The 17,448-nt window shown below is 45.3% G+C and overlaps 1 protein-coding gene across 5 annotated transcripts in view; it reads left to right on the top strand.

Annotated features, from left to right (window-relative positions):
- Window positions 1–2,280: 2,280 nt before the first annotated feature.
- The window catches only part of HHAT (hedgehog acyltransferase), a 300,060-nt gene continuing 284,892 nt past the window's right edge, over window positions 2,281–17,448 (top strand). For 2 of the 5 annotated variants that reach the window (XM_066261444.1, XM_066261441.1), the window contains exons 1-2: window positions 2,304–2,442; window positions 13,726–13,816. The gene's annotated coding sequence lies outside the window, so the exon portion shown is untranslated. Of the gene's footprint in view, window positions 2,443–13,725; window positions 13,817–17,448 lie in introns of all 5 variants that reach the window. The other 3 variants (XM_066261445.1, XM_066261443.1, XM_066261442.1) reach the window with 3 other exon arrangements.

Below are 17,448 nucleotides of genomic sequence, written 5' to 3'. Positions count from 1 at the left end.
TAAATTGGACTCTATAAAAAGAAACTTCTGTGCATCAAAGGACAAAATCAACAGAGTGAAAAATCAACCAAGGAAGGGGAAAAAATATTTTCAAAGCATGTATCTGATAAGCAGTTAATACCCAAAATATATCAAGAACTCCTACAACTCAACAACAAAAAGACAATCTGATTAAAAATACCCAAAGGAATCAGAAGCAGTCTCAAAGAGATATTTGTACACCCAGGTTCATAATAGCATTATTCATACGGCCACAAGGCAGATGCAGCCCAAGTGTCCACCGATGGATGGTGCGTCTGTATCCGCAAGTTCCCTCTCCTCAGATTCAACCAACTGCAGATGGAAAATATTTGAAAAAACAAATTACATTGTTGCTGACGTATACTATATAGTTAGGCCTATCCATTGTTTACCTGACATTCAAGTTTACCTGACACCTGGTATTTTTTAAATTTTATTTATTTATTTATTTATTTATTGTATTTTTCTGAAGTTGGAAACGGGAGGCAGTCAGACAGACTCCCGCATGCGCCATGCCCACCAGGGGGCGATGCTCCACCCATCTGGGCGCTGCTCTGTTGCATCCAGAGCCATTCTAGTGCCTGAGGCAGAGGCCATAGAGCCATCCTCAGCGCCCGGGGCCATTTTTGCTCCAATGGAGCCCTGGCTGTGGGAGGGGAAGAGAGAGACAGAGAGGAAGGAGAGGCAGAGGGGTAGAAAAGCAGATGGGCACTTCTCCTGTGTGCCCTGGCCGGGAATCGAACCCGGGACCCCTTGCACGCCAGGCTGACGCTCTACCACTGAGCCAACTGGCCAGGGCCTGACACCTGCTATTTTTATTTGCTATATCTAGCACCCCTACCCGGGGCTAACATCTGCTCTTTGAGTATCATCCTGTACTAGGTGTTGGGGGTGGAAACTCAGGAGTTGAAAGAAAAGATTGTTCCAGTTCTCAGAGAATCTATAGTCTGTTTTCCCAGAGAAATTTGCAACCACAAAAAGTATTTCCTGGATTATTTCAATGCGTGCTAGATTAAATTTCTTTCTTTTCTTTTTTTTCAGAGACAGAGAGAGAGAGAGAGAGAGAGGTCAGAGAGAGGTATAGACAGACAGGAACGGAGAGAGATGAGAAGCATCAATCATCAGTTTTTCATTGCGACACCTTAGTTGTTCATTGATTGATTTCTCATATGTGGCCTTGACCGTGGGGCTACAGCAGACCGAGTAACCCCTTGTTTAAGCCAGCGACCTTGGGTCCAAGTTGGCGAGCTTTGCTCAAACCAGATGAGTCCACACTCAAGCTGGTGACTTCAGGGTTTCGAACCTGGGTCCTCCACATCCCAGTCGGACGCTCTATCCACTACGCCACCGCCTGGTCAGGCTAGATTAAATTTCTTAGAATTCAGCCTCTGTGTTTCCCTGCTGCATAAATAAGGCATTTATGCCACTGACCTTTAGGCAGGCCACTTGAGCCACCCCTTCCTTAGACAGCCTGATTTCTTTGGTTTGAAGAGAGATTCAGATGCTTGTGGTTTTAACAAGAGCCTGGGTGATTTTCGTGCTCAGGCAAGTCTGTGGAACTCCGGCAGATGCGGCATGGGAGGCCTCTGACATCCCATTGAGGCAGCTTCAGACCTCCACTCTTGTACCACCCATTCGACATCACAGGTATATATTTTGCAGTGGTGATAGTCTTTGTAAGTTGTTTTCCAGTTCATCACAGTGCATTCTATATATTTGCTCTTCCCTCTACTTTGTAAGGAAAACAGGGAGGCTTCTCTCTGCTTTACTGAGGCCCGGGAGGTGCACAGGGGCTCAATTCACGCAGCCTGCTCCCGGAGCACCCCGGGCTGCAGCGCTCTTTCCATCCACCAAGCTACCTCCTTTGGCTTAAAAACGTACATGGCGACAGCTGGAGTGGGAGTTAGAGTTCACCCCGAGAGTTTCAGGTGACTTCGGTTCCCAAGCGGGTTCGCAGTCCCAGCCTGCAATTAACAAACGGGTGCGGGAGAGGTCGGCGCGCGGCTCCGCGAAGGACCCTGGGCCCAGAGTCCAGAGCCCAGAGCCCAGAGCCCAGCGCCCAGGTGTGAGCGAGACTTGCGGTCTCCCGGACGACGCCGGGCACACGCGAGGTGGAGAGGGGGCCGCCCCCTCGCGGGTCCCCATCCAGCAGCGCGGCCTGCCCGCCACCGCTCCAGAGCGCCGCCTGCTGGCGGGCCCGGCGGCCGGGAGCAGGAGGCGCGCGGGCACGACGGCGGGGACGCGCTCCGAGCACGCGCGCCGGACTGCTCCTCCGACGGCCGCGCCGGGGGAAGAGGGCGGCTTCCTGGGGACCCGCCGCCGCCGCCGCCCCCGCCTGGACTTGGAAGCGCGGAGAGGGGTGTTGGGAACTCGGGCGCGCGTGAGCGCCGCCGCCCCGCCGCCGCCCGGGACAGCCCGGAGGTGGGTAGCTGGGGACCGCAGCGGGTCCCGGGGACGTTTTAGATGACCTTTTTATGCTTCGGTTGATTCGGTTGAAAAAAAAAAAGAGAAATTCACAAGACGCTTTCCGTTTCCTACCCCGGCTCCTGCGCGCGCCCGAGGGCGGGACAGAGGAGGCGCCTGGTGCTGCCGTGGAGACAAAGGCGCGGGGGACCGCGACCACGCGCGCGGCCAAGCTGGCCTCCAGCCGCTGGAGGCGCGCGTGCCCGCCGGCGTCCCTCTCCTGGACTACGTCCCGCGTTCCGCGCCCGGTTGCGGGCAGTGGTAGAAGTTCTGCCTGAGTGCTGCGGCTGCAGTGGCCCCCAAAGTTAGAGATATCTTAGAACTGCCTTTTGCTTTTTACTGTGTCCCTCCTTTCTTCTAAATCAAGCCTTTAGATGGCACCGGTCTCTCTGTGGAGAGGCCCTCCTCCGGGCAGTCCCTACCACAGCGGGCGGGAGGGGTACGGGGGGGCCTCGGCGCTAAGAAATGTGCTCGGTCCTCGGGTCGCGGTTCTTGGATCAGGGCCGTCAGACTGGTGGGCGGGCACCCTCGTTGGTTTGCATTACAAGGACCTGAGACTCACGGTTTACTATCTGTTTTGTATCATTTATTCATTCATTCGCAGAACTAGGCGTTTACTTGTATGTGATAAGTGCTGTGGGAACACAAGGACTGCAGAAGAAAGGCTTCACTGTGCTTTTTATACTGGAATTTGAAGAATCAGTATGATTTTTTCCCTTCCATTCTTTAAGTTCCATCTTTTCTTTAATTTTTCCCCTTCGTTCTCTGTGGCAGTCCCTAACTGTGATTAAGTGTTGGGTAAGGACAGCCAGTTCTGACCTGAAAGTTTCAACTGATATTCATGGGAACGATTTTAAATTCATTATTTCTAAAACTCCCGGAAACACGGAAGGAGGATGGGTAGCATTGTCTGTTTTTACAGAAGAAGAAAGACTCAAAAGGAATTCCAAAGCCACAAACTAGTAAACATTGGGAGTACACCTCTCTTTGGATTAAAGCCTGTGCTTTATCTACTGTTTGCTTTGCTCCCTCCTTCGGAGGAAGGCTATGCGGACTAACCTAGGGTGAAGGCCAGGTCTCTGGAGAGAGCAGTCATTTTTGTGGGTGGCTCAATGTTGGTCAGAACTCTGCCAGTGGGAACTCTGCGGGAACCAGACAGGGTGGGCCTTACTCACCTGAGTCGCCTTTCAGCACGGGATCTGGCCAAGGGGAATGCTCCTGAGTTGTTGCATTGAAATTCTCTGGCTTGGATGAAGTCTTTCATGTCTTGTAGGGTTCCTTGCCTTTTTTTGTGCCACAGACCTCTTTGGAGTCTGGGGAAGTCAATTAAAAAAATTTTTTTAATTGATTTTTAGAGTGGGGGGGGAAGAGAGAGAAGAGAGTGAGGAGCATCAACTTGTAGTGCTTCACTTTAGTTGTTCATTGATTGCTTCTTGTACGTGTCTCGACAGGGTGAGCCCAGGGTTTCAACTCAGCGACCTCAGTGCTCCAGGTCAATGCTCCATCTACTGTGCCACCACAGGTCAAGCAAGAAGTCAATTTCTAAAAGACATTAAAAAATATTCATAGGGAAGTTTGGATGGCAATAAGGCCAGAGTTATCTAACATATTTTAGTTTGGACTTCAAAAAAGAGACAAATAATTATGAGCATTACCATGGTAAAGTAAATGATACTTGGGCATCGTATTTATCAATTACAATTGAGATGCAATTGACCAACTTTGTGACGAATAGGTAGAAATAACCTGGCTGTGGCATATTTATTAGTATGTCCAATTCTATATAAGTGCATCCTGGGTTCTGAACTGAATGGCCTTACTTCTCCATGCGTAGGTCCCAACTCATTTTTCAAAGTATATGTTTACATCTCAAATAAGCCTGGTCTAACTCATTATACAGAGGGGACCTAACAGGTAAAGTACATTTAAGCAACCTTTGAAGGTAACAGTTTCCAAGGAGTTGGTTAAAATATCACCATTTAAATATACCCTTCTATTCCTGTCATACAATCTAGTCACCAAAAGAAACATTATTTAAATTTTTCTGAGTTTTCCCAGAAACCTCAGCCAACCTATCACAGTAAGATTAATACAATATTTAAAATATAAACAAATATAAACATTATTCATAGGGTTAAAAGTTATATTGAAACAAAGTTATCAAAATACTGTGTATTAAGTAACAAAATTCAGTGCTGTATGAAATAACATAATTTCAGAGTCCTGTGATATCTGTGCAAATGGTATTTTGCAATATTTGCAACATTTGCACTATGGTATGAAAATGCCTGTGACTCTTATTGGTGACATTGTCACTAGAATTACTCCTACTGGTATGGCTTGTTGTCCACATCTATAACCAAATAAAAGGCCCTGGCCGGTTGGCTCAGCGGTAGAGCGTCGGCCTAGCGTGTGGAGGACCCGGGTTCGATTCCCGGCCAGGGCACACAGGAGAAGCGCCCATTTGCTTCTCCACCCCTCCGCCGTGCTTTCCTCTCTGTCTCTCTCCTCCCCTCCCGCAGCCAAGGCTCCATTGGAGCAGAGATGGCCCGGGCGCTGGGCATGGCTCTGTGGCCTCTGCCTCAGGCGCTAGAGTGGCTCTGGTCGCAATATGGCGACGCCCAGGATGGGCAGAGCATCGCCCCCTGGTGGGCAGAGCACCGCCCCTGGTGGGCGTGCCGGGTGGATCCCGGTCGGGCGCATGCGGGAGTCTGTCTGACTGTCTCTCCCTGTTTCCAGCTTCAGAAAAATGAAAAAAAAAAAAAAAAAAAAAAAAAAAAATATATATATATATATATAACCAAATAAAATTATGCATTTCAGTTAGAGGTTTGTGAAAATAAAGATGTATGAGAAACCACTTTTTAAAAAAATTTTATTTATTCATTTTTAGAGAGGAGAGAGAGAGAGACAGACAGGGGGGAGGAACTGGAACCATCAACTCCCATATGTGCCTTGACCAGGCAAGCCCAGGGTTTCGAACCAGCGACCTCAGCATTTCCAGGTTGATGATTTATCCACTGCACCACCACAGGTCAGGCAAGAAACCACTTTTAACTTCATGGCCCCCTCACTTCTGAGGACACCTTGGAGGGTATCCTAGGTTACACAGCCTGCTCAGTGGTTGCTTTTCTTCCGGGTCCTTGCTGGCCACCCTGCTAATAGCTGTTTCCTTGTCCTTCAGTTAGGGTTCAGGCTCACAGCTGTTTCTGGTGGTGAATGCTATTGAAGGGAATTGCTGGACTGTTTACATTTTCTGCCTGCTCTGCTACTTCTGTGGGTAATTCTGCTGGAGAACATTCGTGTGACAGTAGATGTGTGTCATATAGTGCATGACAGCTTCTTTTTTGGAGAAAAAATGAACTTTAATGGTATATGGTGGTACCAGTGTCAGGGAAGAAAAAGGAGTTATCACTACATATCCCACAGGCATTAAAAAAAAGATTAAAAAAAAAGATTTTAAGATGTTATTCTGAATAATTTTGTGGTAATACATGTGAAAATGCATATAGAATGGACACACTATTTGAGTAAAATGTCTTGCCTAAGACATAAGAACTAGAATATCTGAATAGTTCTGTGTCTATTCAAGGTATTAAATTTGTAGTTAAAAACCTTTTTGTAGCAAAATATCCAGGCCCAGATGGCTTCACTAGTGAAGTATTACAATTTTTTTTTTAATGGAAGAGATAAAAAGGGAGCATTCCCTGGCTGCTTCTAATGAGGCCAGCACAACCTTGTTACTAAAGCCTGATAAGGATAGCACAGGAAAACTGTAGTCCAGTCCTGGCCAAATTCTACCTGGTTGGTTAGAGCCATGGTCCCCAACCCCTGGGCCGCAGACCGGTACCAGTCCGTGGGCCATTTGGTACTGGTCTGCAGAGAAAGAATAAATAACTTACATTATTTCTGTTTTATTTATATTTAAGTCTGAATGATGTTTTATTTTTTAAAAATGACCAGATTCCCTCTGTTACATCCATCTAAGACTCACTCTTGACGCTTGTCTCGGTCACGTGATACATTTATCCGTCCCACCCTAAAGGCTGGTCCGTGAAAATATTTTCTGACATTAAACCAGTCCGTGGCCCAAAAAAGGTTGGGGACCACTGGGTTAGAGTATTGTCCCGATGCACAGAGGTTGCAGGTTCGATCCATTATCAGGGAACATCAAGCTGTTCCTGTCTCTTCCCCCCTCTTCCTCTCTTGCTGAAATCAATAAATAAAAATTAAAAAAAAATATTGAAGGCCAAACTTTCACAAAAACATGTAAAAGTCTCAAAATGAGGTATTGGTAAATTAAATCTAACAATCTATAAAAAAGATACTAAGCCATGACCAAGTTGAATTTATTCTAGGAATGTAAACTAACATGAGAAAACCAATAAATGTACCTTAACCACACAGAAAGAAAGGAGAAAGGTTATTTGATTAAACTCAGCATCCGTTAATGATAAAAATTTCTTGCAAGCTAAAACATTGAGAGAACGTATAAATTTAAAATAATGGAGGGTACGTCTTTGCTTCCTAAATAAACCTATAGATTTAGCACCATCCCAATCAAAATCCCAGCAGATTTTTTCCCCAAAAAATAGGCTTGATGAGCCAATTTTAAGATTTATTTGGAAATTGTAAACAATTTAAGAAGAAGAGCAAAGTTGAAGGACTTAAGCTACTAGATCAACATGTAGTATGTAAGTATGGTATTGGCATGATGCAAGACAGATGATGGAACTAAGTAGAGAACCCATTCACAGGCTCACACACGTGACAGGTGACACTGCAGGGCAGTGGAAAAGGACAGCCTTTTCAGTAAATGATGCTGGAACAGGATATCCATATGGGCAAAATGAATCTTGATCATCTACCACAGGGGTCTCAAACTCAACTCAGCATGTGGGCCGCAGAGCAAGATCACAGCCGTTCCGCGGGCCGCACTAGGTCTACAAAAGGCAACTGTTACGCAACACTTTTCTCACTGCAGTTGAAAACAAACAAACAAACAAAAATCAGTACAACCAGCACAATCGTACATGCAGTTTACTCAGTGTCACAAAATGATCAGAAACTGTAGTTCGCATCACAACTGCTGTTAACTAAGCTAATATCTAGCTAGGATGCTAGAGAAATGAAAAATACAAGTAGGCCCCTAGGCTTACTTAATTTTATCCAAAATATTTTGAACTTCGTGGATTAGTCTGCGGGCCGCACAAAATTGTTCGGCAGGCCGCATGCGGCCCGCGGGCCGTGAGTTTGAGACCCCTGATCTACCACATTCCATGTACAAAAATTAGTCAACAGACATCAAACAGCTAAATGTGAGAGCTAAAACAATAAAGCTTCTGGAGGAAGGCAAAGTGAAATACCTTGATGACCGAGGTACAGTCAAAAGTTTATTGAACAGGACACCAAAAACACTAATTACAAAGGGAAATATTGGTAAGAATTTCTGTTCATCTAAAGGTTCCATAGAGAAAGTGAGAAGGCAAACTACAGAATGTAATACATAGATCCAACGAAGAACTCATGCTTACAATATAGAAACAGCTTCCATATTAAGAAAAAGATGGACCCTGGCCACTTGGCTCAGTGGTAGAGCATTGACCTGGTTTGTGGAAATCTTGGGTTCAATTCCCGGTCAGGGCACACAGGAGAAGTGACCATCTGCTTCTCTCCCCATGCCCCTACCCCTTCTCTCTCTCTCCTCCTCCTTCTGCAGCCATGGCCCGATTGGTTCAAGTGTGTTGGCCATGGTGCTGAGGATGGCTCTGTGGAGCCTTTGCCTCAGGTGCTAAAAGTAGCTCAGTTGCTAAGCATTGTCCCAAGGTAGGGGTTTCCAGGTGGATCTTGGTTGGGGTGTATACAGGAGTGTGTCTCTCTATCTCACCTCCTCTCACTTAAATTTAAAAAAGAAAAGAAACAGATGGACAGTCAAATGGAAAAATAACAAGTTACTTCATAAAAGAGTATCTCCAAATTCCCAAGAAACATAAAAAGGTGGTTAACATCATTAGTAATTAGGGAAATGCAATGAAATGTCAGTGTACACTCACCAGGTAGCTAAAATTAAAAGAGACCATCAATGCTAAGTGCTGATTAGGATATGAACAAACTGGAACTCTCACTGCTCATGGGTATGAAAATGAGTATAACTGTTTTAGAAATTGTGCTGTCACTTATAAAGCTGGACATATACATCTATGATCCAGCTACTCCATTCTTAGATAAACACTCAACTCTAAGGCATATATTTGGGCACCAAAAGTCATGTAATATTGCAGAGCAATATTATTCATAATGGCCCCAAGTTGGAACAACACACATGTTCATCAATAATAGAATGGATAATGCCATAAGTTAATTGTTTTATAACGGAATACTATATAGTAATGAGTGTGAATAAATTATTGCCTCCCACATAACATGGCTGAACCTCACAAACAAAGCCAAGCAAAAAGAAGTTGGACACAATGGAGGAAGTTCTGTGTGATTCTATTTATGTGAAGTTGAAAAATGGTCAATATTAAATAAACCAGGGTGATCGATATCAGTCTAGTGGTCAGGACTTAAAGACAAGGACAGAGGGGGCTTTTGAAGCATTTACTTATTTTTTATCTGAGCAGTAATTACTGGAGCGAGTCTACTTTTGTGAAACCTTAAATTTTTTTCTTCAAGTATATTTTAGTGCAAACTTTACTTAAAATATTATAAAATATTTGGTTCATTCAGAGGCCCCTAATCTGGGGAGTGTAAGATGTGATGAGCATAATTCTTGGGATTAAAAAGGTTTAAAATAGACTGAGAATTTTTAGGGAAAATAATATAATATCACATCCGTAGCTTTTCTGAATTAAGGATTTATAACACTAACTCCTTATTGCCAATCTCCAACACCAGGCATCTAGCTTAGGGGCAGTTCATATAAAATGACTTAGAGCTATGTTTGATGTTGAGATTAATATCAGTGTGAGGTAAAAGCCAAAAAAATGCTAAGGTGAGAACCGAATAGAATATTTTGTTTTCAAATTTAATTTTCTTGCAATTTAACTTGATTTTAATTGGATTAAAATCATCTGATGTTTTATATAAATCCTTCTCAGTTAGGAACTTTCTTCCTAGAGGCAGAGATGGTATAGCAGTTTCTTGATGCTTTCTAACAAATGACCACAAATTTAGTGGCTTAAAGCAACACGATTTATTTTACAGCTCTGGAGGTCAGAAGTCCATAGTGGATTTGCAGGGTGCAATCCTCTGGAAGGTCGAAGAAAGAATCTGTTTTGTTGTTGCTTTCTGATGTCTTCCACATTCCATTGTTCACCGTCCCTTCCTTCATCCTCTGAGCTCATCACTCTAACCTCTGCTCCCAGCATCCCCCTCTCTGTCTCTGACCCTCTTCCTTTCTGTAAGCAGACCTGTGTGATTACGTTGGGCCCACATGGATATCAGGGATAAGGTCTCCATCTCAATATCTTTAACTTAATCACATCTGCAGAGTCCCTTTGCCGTGTACAGTAATATATTTACAGGAAATGTATATTCCAGGTCCCAGGGATTATTAGCTCATGGACATTTCTGGGGAGCCCTATTTGGGGGAATCTCCCACATGGACTTTTTATATTTTATCTTCACAAGTGGCACAATTCCTGATTCTCAGTAAGGGCTCACTGATATTCATTGAATGAAGAAATGGGTCTAAGATTTTATTATTTGAAGTATAGTTTCTGAACAAGGAGAAGTGAGTCTTACCCTACTCTCACTCTGCCACATCTGGAGTTTGGGGTTCAGCTCTAGGCACCTATGCGATAAAGGGACAGTGGGCGGAATGGGAAGGGGTCTGCAAACCAAGTCACTGGAAACATGGCTGAAGGAATCATGGCTGTTTGTCCCGGAAGAGGGCTCGGGATGGTGGCATTAATTAGCTTTAAATAGTTGAGGGAGTATTATTAAGCCTTTTTAGTATAATAGCGATAATATTAGAAACAGCAAGAAGAAGCGTTTCATAGCTTACTATGCCCAAGGCATAGTTGTCTGTCATTTTGTAAACTCATTTTATCTTCACAGCAACCTTTTGAGAGGGTTGCAGTATTCCCTGTTTTACAGATAAGGAAATTGAGGCACAGAGAGGTTATGCAACTTGCCCTGGAGCATTCTGACTCCAGCGTCATCCTCTGATCTAAACCATCACATTATCCTGTTTCATGCCTTTAGTTCCAGAAGGTGCAACAGGACTAGTGGCAGAAGGATTTTTAGAAACAGAAGGCCAGATTTGGACTTAGTTTAAGGGAAAAAACAGGATAACAATCAGAACTGCTTAGAAGCAGTTTCCCTGCCTTGTAAAGTTACTGGAAATGGTCCAATAGGTTATTTTAAAAGGAATTCCCAAACTGGCTGGAGGTAGACTGGATGACGATAAGGTCCCTACTGATTTTAAAATTCTGATTTGAGAGCATAATTATTTTTTCATATTCTCTCTCACTCACTTTCTCTCTGTCCCTTGTTCTCTCTCTCTCTCTCTTTCTCAACCTTTTGACATTTTATATAATAAAAATCCATTGTGAAGTGTAGTTTTCCACTAACTGCAGACTTTATTTACTAGGAACTCTGACATTCTGGTGGGGTAGGCCATGTCCCTGCCCTTTTTGAAGGGGCCATTGCTGCTGCTCCCATAAAGTGATAGAATTTATTCTCTCCTCCCTCTTAAAACTGGGCTGGCCTTTTGACTTGCTTTGACCAATCAAATGTTCTCTGAATCCTGAAATCTGGTCCTAAGTGAGCTTGCTCCTCTTAAGTTTGGTTTTTTGAAACCCTGAAGCCACCATGGTGTGAAGGGTCCAGCCTGCTGGAGGATGAGTGCCCACACGGAGGAGAGGCAAGGCACAGCTAGCCACAAATGCCAGACATGTGGGTGAGCTCATCCCCTCACCCCCTTTGAGCCATGCAGTGACGTAGTCATATGACTGATGCCAGGTTAGATCAACAGCAGAACTGCCTCGATTGCCATTTCACAGAATCAGGAGGAAGAACAGACCTTTGTTTGAAGACTGTCTGTTGGGATGGCTTTCTAAACAGGGATGTACAGTATGACATTTTGGTGCATATTTGCAAGTAATGGTATGCATTCTGAAGTATTCTGTAATTCAGCGTTTTGCCCACTTCAGCAGTCCTTCTCCAGCCTGTCTAATCATTCTTCTGAGTTTAGAAAAGAGCTCCCTCTTAGTATTGTGTGGGTAGAAGAATAAGACTGTGAGACTCTTTCATAGGGTTTGGAGAAAAGTGGGATGTTAGAGGACATGAAGAGTCTAGACTTGGGTTTTCTGGCAAAAATCATGTAATTTATATTCTGCAAAACAGGTTTCTGTTTCATTAAATTGGACCCTAGAAAAGAGCAAAAGTCTTATACTAATTTTTTTCAAATGTGCTAGAATAGTGCCCTAGTTTTCATTTTCTCCACGCCCCTGTCATTTCAGTGGGCATGTGCACCTTTGCTTTTGTGACTTGGCAGTTTTCAGAATGCTCGTTTGTTCCTAAATTCAGAATGATTTCAGTCGTACTCAGCCCTGGTCTCTGGGAGCTGCTGACTTTCCCCTCATCTCTGAGCCACGTTGGTTTGGTTTTGTTGGTCTTCAGTCTTTTAAGGAATGTACAAGTTAGATGTTTCATGTGTGTTTTAATTACATCTGGTTGATTTAAAATTTTTCTTATTAGGGGTATCTAAACGATGTATAACTTAAATATTCTTTTGCAGTTATGTAGCCTATATCATTTTCTAAGTTTCCTGATGGCTTGATTTCATCATGAATGTTGAAAAAAATAAACCTGGTGCTCTCTGTTAGAATAGGGAAGTGGTCTGACTGGTAGTGGTGCAGTGGATAGAGCGTTGACCTTGGATGCTGAGGCCCCAGGTTTGAAACCCCAAGGTTGCTGGCTTGACTGCGGGCTCACCAGCTTGAGTGCAGGGTTGCTGGTTTGAGCTTGGGAGCATGGATATGATCCCATGGTTGCTGGCTTGAGCCCAAAAGTTGCTGGCTTGAAGCCCAAGGTCGTTGCTTGAGCAAAAGGTCATTGACTCGGCTGGAGCTCCCCCCCACCTCCGTCAAAGCACATATGAGAAAGCAATCAATGAACAACTAAAGTGCTGTAACTATGAGTTGATGCGTCTCACTTCTCTCCCTTCCCCTCTCTCTCTCTCTCTTTCTCTCTCTCTCTTTTTTTTTTTTACAGAGACAGAGAGAGAGTCAGAGAGAGGGATAGATAGGGACAGACAGACAGGAACGGAGAGAGATGAGAAGCATCAATCATTAGTTTTTTGTTGCAACACCTTAGTTGTTCATTGATTGCTTTCTCATATGTGCCTTGACCGTGGGGCTACAGCAGACCTAGTAACCCCTTGCTCGAGCCAGCGACCTTGGGTCCAATCTGGTGAGCTTTGCTCAAACCAGATGAGCCCAAACTCAAGCTGGCGACCTCGGGGTCTCGAACCTGGGTCCTCCACCTCCCAGTCCGACGCTCTGTCCACTGCGCTACCACCTGGTCAGGCTCTCTCTCTCTTTAAAAAAAAATGAAGAAGGAAATGGTGGAGGGAAGGCTCTGGACTTAGACTTGGTGGGCATGTCTCTAAGCTCCACTGCTTCCCAGTTATATGATGTTGGGCTGGTTTCTTGACCGTTCTTGGCCTAGGTCATCTCTTGTAGTAAATGAGGATACCAGTATGACCAACCTCAAGGAGTTGTTATGGCGATTAAATGAGCTGATACCTGAGAAGTGCTTTCTTAGCACAGGTAGTCTGCAAACAGTACAGCTGTTACTGGCATGTAAGAAAGACCAGTAGAGGAAGATTTCAGGTCAGGACACTGAGTGACAGTAGAAGCAGGGTGGTGATGCTACTATGGGAAGGACTGTCTTCATGCCTACTTAGTGCCTACTTAGTGCTAGAAGTCAACATCAAGGAGCAGGAAAAAAATTAAAATGGAAATATTGGAATCCATTTGTTGCACACATCAAAAATGAAGATGATGAACTTTTGAGAGGATAATCGCCTTTGCTGGGGGGAAAGCATCCTACAGAAGTTATGTCTATGCAGATTTCAGGCTCTGGCACAAGGAGCAGTAGCTACCTTTCTGTCGCGTTAAGGATCAGGATTTCTGTCTGTGAGAGAGTGGGCGTTGGGGACGTGGGTTCTGTTTTTGCTCCATGGCTGGCCTCTCCGTGTGCTTGGGCAGATTGCTTCTTTTCCCTCCGCAGGGTCCTGATTCCTGAAGAAGAGCTAACAGCCTGCTGATGAGGATTTGAGTAGATGCCATCTTTGCAAGTGGGCAGAGTGTTAACTTACAAGGTACATGCAAACGGAAGCTCCTTCAATATAGAAAAAAGATCTGTGAGCTGAGGAATTCTTGCCATTTTATGCCCAAGATTTTATTCGGTGGGCCTCTTGAGTTCTGTAGTCCTCAGATGAATACATTTTTGAAATACCCAGCTTTGGGGGTCTTATACCCAACATGGGGGAAGGGAATGCTCCCTGTTGCTCCAGTCTGACTTCCTTCCCTGTGACCCCGGGGGATCCTCTGCTACAATTTCCCTCCAACACCCCATGCGAAATGCATTTCTCTTTGTTTTCACGTGCCTCGACTTTCTCACTCTTGTCAATATTTAGCTTGGAGATACTGTCGCCTCACAGCTGCAGAGCTGCTGTTTTATGTTCTTTATTTATTTTTTTTAAAAAAATCCTACTGCCTCCTGGACTAGTTTGATACCAGGTGCAACTTGTTTTTTCCGCATTTGTGTTGCGTGGTTCCAGGGCTCTCTCTTCACTTCCTGCAGAGGGCCCGAGTCGCCAGCCTCTCTGCCTCTAGACCCGACTGCAGGGTCGGAGGGCTTCTTCCTGAGGTTCCACCAGCTAGTGAACCGCATTGGCTCACACGCCTGAGGTTTCTTTAGGAAATGAGATCTACGCTTGTAATCATACATGTTGAAGCCCCTCTGCCACTTAGCTCCTGCTGTCCCTTTACCTAAACTATCCACGTGTTTTCTTCTTCACAGTCCTGAGCAGTATTCCCACTGAGGTGGAAGTGTCCTCAGACCTCTCTTTCCCATCAGGCATCCGGCAGCCCCCCTCAACTCACTGATGTAGGCTGGTCAGTTAGACTTAACTATATATTTTTTTAAGCAAGAGAGACAGAGAGAGGGACAGACAGGCAGGAAGGGAGAGTGATAAGAAGCATCAATTCTTCATTGCTCAACTTTAGTTGTCCGTTGACTGTTTTCTCATATGTGCTGTGACTAGGGGGTTACAGCAGAGCGAGTGACCCCTTGCTTAAGCCAGCAAACTTGGACTCAAGCCAGTGACCTTTGGGCTCAAGCCAGCGACCATGGGGTCATGTCTATGATCCCACGCTCAAGCCAGTGACCTCGAGCCCAAGCTGGTGAGCCTGCACTCAAGCTGGTGACCTCGGGGTTTCGAACCTGGGTCCTTCGTGTCCTAGGCTGATGCTCTATGCACTGCGCCATTGACTGATCAGGCAGGCAGAGTCTTACTTAAAAATAGGCTATGCTGCTATAGATGGACTATTCCCTATAGAAGTAATGTAAGTGATGATCTATTTCTAGGCTGTCTCACAGGCACCCACTTAGCTGACAGTGTTTCTGGAAGACTGAATCTAGGCATGAAAGGCAGAAAGCAAGCATTACTGACACGTCTGAGTCAAGACCGCTTTGATGTCATTGCGATAGCTCACGCCTAAAGAAACACATGCTTGTTTAGAGAACAAGAATAGAAACTTGAGAATCTTCTGGGAGAGTTTTGGGGAATGTTTCTGGGTATGGACATCTTCAAAAAGTTCTAATTATATTCCCAACGCACAGCTTTCCTTTTCTCTGATACTGCTGTGTTACTATTTTGTGTGTGTGTGTGTGTGTGTGTGTGTGTGTGACAGAGACAGAGAGTGGGACAGATAGGGACAGACAGACAGGAAGGGAGAGAGATGAGAAGCATCAATTCTTCGTTGTGGCACCTTAGTTGTTCATTGATTGCTTCCTCATATGTGCTTGACCGGGGGGCTACAGCAGACCGAGTGACCCCTTGCTCAAGCCAGCGACCTTGGATTCAAGCTGGTGAGCTGTGCTCAAACCAGATGAGCCCACTCTCAAGCTGGTGACCTCGAGGTTTCAAATCTGGGCCCTCCACGTCCCAGTCCGACACTCTATCCACTTTACCATTGCCTGGTCAGGCTGTGTCACTAAATTCTTTAAAACATATTTACTCTGATTTGTACAGAGAAATCAGAGAAAAAACTCAAGGTGAGGAATTTGCTTGTGGTCAGTGTGCAAGAGTTGAAAAGAGAGGTGTTGGCGAGAAAGGTCTGTTCAGAAGACCAGGTGTGTGTCTGGGTGGTGGTGGTGTTTTGAACTGTGAGTGATGTGCAGGGAAAGTGAGAGTACTGCATACCATGCCTTTGGGGACAAGGAAAGAGGTGGCGAGGAAGAGACGCTGGGCAGAAGCTCTCCAGGTGGCCCCCAAGGACTGTCTGTCCTGGTGACCTTGGGGGGGGCTGTGAGAAGAGGAACAGGAACAGGACGTGAGAGCGAGCTCTGAGATGTCCCTCTGCTGAAGGAGGCCTGGCAGCAGGTAGGTGGCCACCTCCCGCAGAAGCTCAGTTAGAGCCCGTCAATTCCGGAAGAAAATCAGGGCTCTGGCTGGGTAAGCTCCTAATGAATTAAATCCACTACCTGGTCCTGCTGACAGGCCGGACTTACCGTTTATTGAGCGCTTACCCTGGGCCAGGCCCTGGATAAGTGTTTTACATTTCATCCGTTCAGCAGCCCTAGGAGGAGATGCACGTGGGTGGCTGCGACCCAATCAAGTTCTGCAGCAGGTAAACGGCAGACCCTGGACTCTGCGCCATGTCAGCTTGATGCAGAATTCACCTCTGCGCTGTCAGGTGGAGCACTGGGTTCACCCCCCCCCCCCATTTTAAATGTGAGGACGCAGCCCTGTGGCTTTGTTGCTCATTTCCATGTATCTTTGGATCGGTCTCTGCAAAACATAAATATAGCTAAGAGCTGCATCAAAAAGGAAATGTTGTAACACTGAGTTTTCTAGCTCCCTGGCAGTTAAATCATGAACGCAGAGGAACTGAGTGTCTAGAAGTGAGTGTCCTTGAAAAGCCTCTAAAGAGCAAGACTTCTAGAACTTTCTTTTAGTTTCTAAGATTATTTATGTTCACACTTTAGGAGCATTTTCAGGGGTTCGGCTCTTTATTAATCACAGATGCTTGACAAAGCGAGGAGGTCACCCAGTATAATAGTGACCTCCTTTGAGAGGAGAGACATTATAAAACCCAGATGTTAAAGTTCACTTCCCACTAGAGGGAAAGCTACCATATTTGTACAGAGTTCCCCAGAGAAATTTTAAAGTATTCTAGATGATGCCAGGTATTTAAAAACAAAGTGGTCAGAATTGGTTCTGAGTGGTGGTGTGGGGGGACCCGAGAAGGCATGGTGAGGTCCGAGGAGTTAGAGAGCTCGTGATGGAAGCAGGAGTGTCGGCTTTGGCGTCTCCAGTTGCAGGAGGAAACCCAGACCGAACTGACGTTCAAGGCTCAAAGGTCAGAGGACCACTGACTTCTGACCTCATATTTTAGGAAAGCCCAAGTTTACATCCCTTCCTGTTCTGTGTCCCCTTAGCCTGAAGAAAGGGGTTTGTGTGTGGCAGGTTCTGGCCAGGGTCGAAGGACCACTGTCTCCTTGAACACCCTGAGTCGGGACTGGGGGTGGGGGTGTCCTAAGGCCTGGCTGTGAGCCCTGGCTCAGTTATTTCTGACGGCACCACCTCACCGGTTTCACATTCGTCATCTGTGAAGTGCCTGCCTCCCTTGCTCCACCTGCTTCCTCAGGCTGTTGTGAACATAAAATGAGATAATGTGTGAATTCTGATTTTGGCATTATTGTCACGCATTTCTAGTGCTGGGG

Source organism: Saccopteryx bilineata, chromosome 2 (assembly GCF_036850765.1).
Source record: "Saccopteryx bilineata isolate mSacBil1 chromosome 2, mSacBil1_pri_phased_curated, whole genome shotgun sequence".
Lineage (NCBI taxonomy): Eukaryota > Metazoa > Chordata > Mammalia > Chiroptera > Emballonuridae > Saccopteryx > Saccopteryx bilineata.
This window is presented reverse-complemented; position numbering and strand designations above follow the sequence as displayed.